The 8,535-nt window shown below is 35.7% G+C and overlaps 1 pseudogene; it reads left to right on the plus strand.

Moving 5' to 3' along the window:
- Positions 1–3,613: 3,613 nt before the first annotated feature.
- LOC134235375 (uncharacterized) lies at positions 3,614–5,960 on the plus strand (annotated as a pseudogene).
- Positions 5,961–8,535: the final 2,575 nt, after the last annotated feature.

Consider the following 8,535-nt stretch of genomic DNA (forward strand, 5'->3'; position numbering starts at 1 on the left):
GAACAAAAATGGAACTCGTAAATTTACTTACCTCGTCATTGGTCATTTGAAAAATTATTTTGTTAAAACAGATTCTGATTGCACACATAAGTACTCTGAAGTTGACATCAAGAAGATGCTTGAGTTTCTGATTGACAATATCTATGTGGTTTTTGGAGACCAGGTATTCCAACAATCTATTGGAATTCCCATGGGTTCAAATTGCGCTCCGTTATTAGCAGACTTATTTTTATATTCATATGAAGCATAATTTATGCAAAATCTTTTACGTGAAAAGAAGAAAACACTTGCTGTGGCCTTCAACTCGACCTTTAGATATATCGACGACGTGTTATCAATTAATAATGATAATTTCCATTCCTACGTCGACACGATATATCCTGGTGAGCTTGAGATAAAAGACACCACAGAGTTCGACACCTCTGCTTCATACTTGGATATTTTACTTGAAAAAGACACTAATGGTAATCTAACAACCAAGCTATATGATAAACGTGATGACTTTAACTTTTCTATCGTCAACTTCCCTTACCTATGCAGCAATATACCTTCATCACCTGCATACGGAGTATTTATATCTCAGTTGATTCGATACGCAAGAGCATGCTCTACGTATGAACAATTTCTTAAACGAGGTAAATTATTGACAAGCAAGTTGATGAAACAAGAATATCAACAGTCTCGTTTAAAGTCATCATTTCGTAAATTCTATGGTCGATACAATGACCTTGTCAGCAAATACAATTTATCATTGAATGAAATGCTGACTGACGTTTTTCATATCAATTGTTAGTCCATAATTTATACACTGAATTGACTACGGATTTTTTCCGTTATTTCCTGATTATGACAACGAGCACACGGCGGGTGTGACCGGTCGGCAGGGGATGCTCACTCCTCCATGGCACCTGATCCCACCTCTGATGTTTCGGAGGTCCGTGTTTGCTCTGCTCTTATATTGTATATTTGTTTAATGGACGTTGAGATTGAATACTGTTCGTTATTTCCATATCCTTCTTTCAAGTTAAATATCCATGAAACAGATTGGTCAGACTCTGTGGTATCTTAAATATCAAGCTCACTAGGATATATCGTATGAACATTAGAATGAAATAACAATTGTTAACTGAAAATACGTCGTCGATATATCTATATGACTAGTTGCAGACGACATTAAGTGATTTCTTTTCATGCATAAGATATTTTACAAATTTTGCTTCATATGAATACAAAAAATAGGTCTGCAAATAACGGGGTGCAGTTGGTACCCATGGGAATTCCAAAAGATTGTTGGAAAATCCAGTCTCTAAAACGACAAAGATAGTGTCGATCAGAAACTATAGCATCTTTTTGATGTCAACTTAAGAGTACTTGCATGTACAATTCAGAATGTTTTTTAACAAAATAATTTTGAAATGACCAATGACAAGATAAGCAAATTAACGATCTCAAATTTTATTGAAAAATCAGCTGTCAATGATATCAAAATGCCTTATCAGACTTTAATTTATCATGGGGAATGGTTGTGTATAAAGTTGAAAAGTCGTAATTTTTTAAGCTTTTGATTTTGATGAATTTTTGTGATTCAAATTGTCCAAAAAATCTTTGAAATTTTTAAGTATCTACGTTTGATTTACAATACTTCTTGAATATATTGTTGCACAGTTTCACCTTCACTACTGTTAAGGAGTAAAGAAAGGGGCTTGGTTGAACATTCACTGAAACCCGCCACTAATCTTTGTTTGCTTATGATAAATAGATCTACAGAGTTATATTATTGATGCATATATCACTTTAAAAAAGAATTTGATGAAGCGGTTGGTACCATTATATATATACCTGGCCATATTTTGCTCCACTTTCTGACTGCAACAATTTAAAAAAAATACCAATTGTTGTCTTTTTACAAATACATTTTTGGGCTTCAAAAAATGATCTTTATGAATCAAACATTACATGGGTTGTCCCAAAAAGTCGTAGACAATGTTTATAACTTTGTTAACAGGCAACGAATACTAACCAAATTTTGCATAGACATAATTTGTTCAATGTTCTTTAAATTTTTGAACTCTTACATATGTATCTTTAATTTAATAATATTGGTACGGTTATTATGAAAGCCGCAATGTAGGATAATGATCAGACATCGCTACAGGGGGTACTGTTATTTCACATATGTTAGCAGAGTGCGTAGTGTAGAAATGGTCAATAAGAGTTTTAGAGCTATTAGTAATTCTTGTTGGGGTGTTAATAAATTGTGTTAAACCAAATTCTACAATTGCAGATGACCAGCTCCGCGGAGGTTCTTTAAGCATATCAATATTGAGATCACCTGCAATAATCACTACCTGGTCGTTACAGCAGGTAGCGCACTGTAAATCTCGGACAAAATCATCTACCCAGCAGGAGGGGGCAGATGGTGGACGGTAAACTGAACAATAAAGTATAGGTTTAGAATTTTTAAGATTAATTTCAAGTCACATTGTCTCAATATTGCTAATTTCTAAATCCTTACGGCGTTTATATTTCAAATCATTTGAAATATAAGTAACAAGTCCACCACCAGCCTTTCCTACTCTGTCTTTTCTTTCCAAACAATATCCTTTTATATTTATAATACAATCATTAATATTTTCATCAAGAAATGTTTCACATAAGGAAAATATATCAGTGTAAAGCTGTTCTTGTAAATACAAAACCAATTTATCTAATTTTGGCATAATGTGACACACATTCAAATAAATAAAATGTAGGCCCTTTGGCATTAAACCAAGATTTGATTTACATATGTTTTGTTTATTTCATTTGAGGTATTTGGTTTTGGAGAAGAATTTTTAGGATTTGTTTGTTTAAGATTCGAACAAGTGCTTTCCTTATTAAAACAAGTATCTATCAGTTCTGATGTAAGATTTAATTCATTTGAGCAATTATAAATTAAATTACAGGTGCAAATTAATTCGTTACAGTCAAAACAGAGATTATTCAAAGGATCAAAATAATTTTTGACAATGATAGTGGGACAGTTATTCGTATCACCGGCACAGCTTTCATTGCCGTGACCCTATCTGGTACAAAACTTTTGTTCGTGACCATGCTCACCACAATACCAACATACAACTTTGTTTCCATGTCGGCAGTTTCGCGAGGAATGGCCTTGCTCTCAACAGTAAAAGCATGTTTGCACAGATGAGGGCCTTTGTTACTTAAGGATTTTCACATGTGTATTGTACAGCTTGAGAAGCAAGGAAGTACCTCAATCAGACAAATGAATGCCATCACTCCAAAAGGAAGGGGAATTCCAGTGCTTGAATGATCCGCTGGTCTCGATAAGCGTAGAACCATCGATGTTGCGCAGGTTAGCTACATCATTACCGCCGGCCTGGATGATGACATTTCGATGGCAGATATATCTTATCTTTGAAGTTTTGTACGGATGTGTGATATGTTAGCACCACAAGGTTGGTTTCAAGGAGGAAGGTTTATGGACGTCATAGAAGGTTTACAAGTTCTTTATATTCTGAATATTAATGATTTGCACCATTTTCAATGAAATTATCCCCAAAATACATACCAATCCAGGCATCCATTTTTTGTTCGTATCATCTGTTCTTGAATTGAACAAGTCGTGTCAGACGGATATAAATTCAAAAAACGCGGCAACGAAGAGTAGCACAAACACAACATCAAGGTCCTATCGAGAGTGCAGGAGGCCAGTGAACATTTGGAGGAAGGCAGTATTGAAGACGCTCCACGTAAATTAGCAGAAGGTGTGGACATTGTAAAACATAGACAAAAATTAATAAAACTTGCAGATTCGTCAGAGGCGGGATGGAAGGCAGTTAACGAGTACGTTAAGAATCCTATAGCATCAGATTCCGATGACGAGAAGAGAATCACGAAATCACAAACTCGGGCAGAGAAGAAACTAAATGAGGCAAAAAAACGAAAAAACCTGAGAGAATTTACAAGGCCCTACCCAAAGCCAGTGTCGACACAGACAACGCATACCGAATCTACATGGATGCCTGGGCTTTGCTATCGCTGTAACAAGAGAGGTCACTGGATAAAAGACTGCAAAGAAAAACTAGATGACAATAAAATAAGTACAGTTGTTTATCAAAATAATCATTTGATTAAGCAAATAAACGACAGAGGGTATCAGAGGCAATCATGCACGGTAAATATTTCAGCTGTAGGCTATTTACGGGAAAATATCGGTCAGTGGCGTTCGATTGGTGTAAACAGGTATATTTTGGACGTTATTGAAAATGGCTATAAAATGCCATTGTTTTCCACATCAGAACCCATAGAACTTAAAAATAATAGATCTGCGTTAGAAAACGGTGAGTTTGTAGATAAAGAAAATTGAAAAATTGCTCAATAAAGGTTGCTTAAAGGAATGAATCAATAAACCAAGGTTTGTAAATCCATTGACGGTAGCGGGGAACAAAACAAAACTAAGGTTGGTATTAGATGCAAGACACATAAATCCTCATTTATTCAAAAATAAGCATAAATACGAGGATGCTCCTGTTTCAAAAAGTTTATTCGAATCGGTGATTTCATTTTTTCATTTGATTTTTTTGATTTCATCACATTAGAATGCATGAACTAGATGAGAAATACTTAAGTTTCAAATGGAAAAGCAAGTATTGCGTTTTTAAAGTTCTGCCATTTGGCCTTAGTACAGCTGGATACATATTTTCGAGAGTCATGAGAGAGGTAGTCAAGTTTTGGAGGTTAAAAGGTCATAAAATGGTCATGTATTTGGATGATGGGATGGGAGGTGCCTCAACATTACACGAAGCAGAATTGGTGAGTTTAGAAATTCAGAAAGATTAAGACAAATTGGGGTTTCTCGTTGCATCAGAGAAGAGTCACTGGGAGCCAGTGCAAGAATTAGTATGGTTAGGATTTGTATGGAATACTAATTACTATAAACAATAAAATAATGGTGACGTCACCTAGGGTCAACAAACTCAAGGTTGGTATTGCAAATATTTTGGAAAGTTATGATGCTGGTTTTGTTTGGTTTGATGTAAAAAGTATCGCATCCGTGGTTGGACAAATAATCTCAATGCAAACGGTATTGGGTTATGATGTTAGACCAAGAACAAGGTATTTATACTTTTGTATTCTGGGACGTTCCAGTTGGTATTCAAGAGTTAGACTGTCTGCAGAGGCGGTGAGTGAATTAAGATTTTGGTTGACATCTGTTGAAGAATGAATAACAATGGTACGTTGTTAAGTCATTTGACAGCATCTGATGTAAGTAAGGTGTCAGTTTATTCTGATGCATCTGGCACTGGTTTTGGAGGTCATTTGACCATATGTGCAGAGGGTAAACAAGTCGAATCTGAGTGTTATGGAGTTTGGAACGAATGGGAAAGTAAGCAAAGTTCTATTTGAAGGGAACTTGAGACAGTAAATAGAATATTGTCAAAATCAGTTGATTCAGGAGGTAAATCTGATGAGATCAATTCTGATAATCAGAATGTGAAGCATATTTTGAAAGTAGGGAGTAAAAAGAAAAAGTTACAAGATATTGCAATGTGAGTGCATAGATTATGCAACGAGAAGGATATCCGAATAACAGGTAAATGGACCCCTAGGTCAGAAAATGTAAGAGCAGACTCTTTGAGTAGAATGACAGACTGTGATGATTGGTCAGTTAGACAATGTGTATTTGATTATTTTGACAATATCTGGGGACCACATACCTGTGATAGATTTGCAGATTGTCATAACAGTAAGTGTGAGAATTTTAATTCTAAGTATTGGTGCGCAGGATCAAGCGCTGTTGTTGCGTTATCTCAGATGTGGACTGATCATTTGAACTGGGTTGTACCCCCTCCAAAATAAATTCCTTTAGTGGTAAGAAAAATTGAGAATGACAAATGCAATTGTACTTTGGTAATTCCAGAGTGGAAATCCGCTCCGTTTTGGCCAATGTTGATTGATAAGGAGGGCAATTTCAAACATTATGTTAAAAACTTTTCGAAAATACAAAATATGCATGCAATTTGCAGGGGGAGATGAAATAATGGAATATCTGGGAAAAAAATCTGTTATTCATAAAATTTTGACGCAGTAAACATGCTTTACATGAATAGGACTACAGACAGCATAAAAAGAAATGCAAAAACATGGCGTTGAACCAGGGAGTTATATGGCTGATCTGTGTCCATATTTAAGCAGCTGGATTTTGTCAAGTAAAAGCGACATCACCAACAAATCCTACTTTAACGCTTTTAAGAGATGGGAAAAATTCATTAAAGTTCAAGGACATATTGCGTCGCGGCGAGTCCCATGCATATGGTATTATACCTGACACATTTATTACAGAACGGTTCATCTCAACATCCTGTGAACACTGCCGTGTATTCGATTAAATGGGCTCATGAACGTGTAGGTTTACCAGACCCAACGAAGCATTCTTACGTTTCATCTCTACAAGAAGCTGCAAGACGGAAAGCTGGTCGTGCTGTGCAAAAAAAGGGCCTATTATTAAGGATGTGTTAATTGAACTTTGTGATAAACTCATTGATGAAAATGATTTGCTAATTGTCAGAAATCTTACCATGATTTAATTTTGTTTTGCTGGTTATTTGAAGCTATTTCTTTTACATTCAATGATGTAATTGTACACGATGAATATCTTGTGCTTTGTATTAAAAAAATCCAAAACAGATCAGTTCAGACAAGGAAGCGAAGTCGATCCTTGTTGCTAAGGGTTCAACGTATGCATGTCCTGTCGCTATGAATAAGAAATACCTAGAGCTTTTAGGTCCAATTGATGACAGTCATTTTTTCTTATTTAGTCCAATATTACGTCAAAAGATGTTTGTGTAAATAATTAATGTATTAAAACAAAAAACTTAGTTATAAAGCAGCTAGAAGCAATCTTGTATCATTGTTGAAAACAGTTATGGGTGAATATGTTAACATAGGAATTCATTCTTTAAGGGCGGGTGGGGCAACTGTGGCAGCCAACTCAAATGTGGATGAGAGATGTTTGATTGATTGATTGATTGTATATTGTTTAACGTCCCTGTTGAGAATTTTTCACTCATATGGAGACGTCACCGATGCCGGTGAAGGGCTTCAAATTTAGACCTATACTCGGCACTCAGGGCCATTGAGCAGTGAGGGTTCTTTATCGTGCCAACGCCTACCGTGACACGGGACCTACGTTTTTAAGGTCATATCCGAAAGACCCGTGACTTTCACTTCTAGTGCCGAGCGCTTGGCGAAGGAACAGTCACTACCTATGTTTACGTTTTAGGTATGACGCGATCGAGAATCGAACCCGGGCCTCCCGATCACGAAGCGAACGCTCTACCACTAGGCTACCATGACCGGTAAGAGATGTTTGAAAAAGCACGATAGATGGAGAAGTGATAGTGCTAAAGATGGTTACATTGTAGATTCTTCGGAAAAAAAGGCCTATGGTCTCAAGGTCATTGGAATTATAATTTTATATTATTCACAGTTGTCTATACATCCCTTTCTTTGTGTTTTTTTTCTAGAGCAATCACAGCCGGTGTAACGACGAAAAGTGACCCCCGTAGAATATTGACCGGGGGTCATTTTTCTACGTAGAAATTTGACCCCCTGGTCAATATTCTACGTAGAAAAATGACTCCTTTTTCTGTAGAAATCATGGCCTTAGGGTCATATTTCTCCGTGTGCATTGTAGAAAATTGACCCCGTAGAATAATGACCCCCTGTCATTTTTGATGCCAAAACTTTTCATTTTAGAAGGAATATTCTTATTAGGCATATGCAAGCGGGTAATATCAATGCTTTAGAGTGTTAATTTCTGAAAGCTTTTAAGCTAAAATAACGAAATCAAAGCGATAGAATACCTTGCATTAATGATACAAACTGTTTATCTCCACTAGAGGAAAACGGTATCAAAATGTTCTAACCCAAAGGCTATAAGAGCAAAGATACGAGAATTCATAGAAACTTTTATTAAATTTTATACCAGTAAATAAGTTTCCACAGTTCCCATTTCAATTCTAAAAAAACGGTTATTTCCAAACTTCTGCCACAGTTCGTTTGTACCAAACCAAATCTCAAATCTCTGTGTGCCGAGAGGCAGATGACTATGGGTAATATGGGTCATTTCTAGCTGACAGGTATGGTGTCAGAAAGAAAAGTTTCCGTTATTAATCAATAATGAATCTTTTTGATTTTTCCCTGGATACATAATTTTTCAAAAGTTTAAAGTTTTTTATCCATATTTTTAAAACGGGCACGAAAAAGGGTTCCAACATAGAAAAATCGTATAAAAATATTTGATTTTCAATGAATGAAGTTTCAAACTTCTTTTAAAAAAATAGGGATGATTTAATTTGTAAAAATAAGTACTAAATTAAATTGCCTCAGACCTTTATGTGTGATACAAGTAAAACCAAAAGTGGTTAGCTCAAAACCTGTAAAATGTCTTTTGGACAATTTGAAATCACAAGACTTTACAAAATTCAACAGCTTAAAAACTTACGACTTTTCAACTTTATACACAACGAT

This window comes from Saccostrea cucullata, unplaced genomic scaffold, assembly GCF_032062105.1.
Source record: "Saccostrea cucullata isolate Sc308-1 unplaced genomic scaffold, CSIRO_AGI_Scuc_v1 ctg2368, whole genome shotgun sequence".
Taxonomy (NCBI): Eukaryota; Metazoa; Mollusca; class Bivalvia; order Ostreida; family Ostreidae; genus Saccostrea; species Saccostrea cuccullata.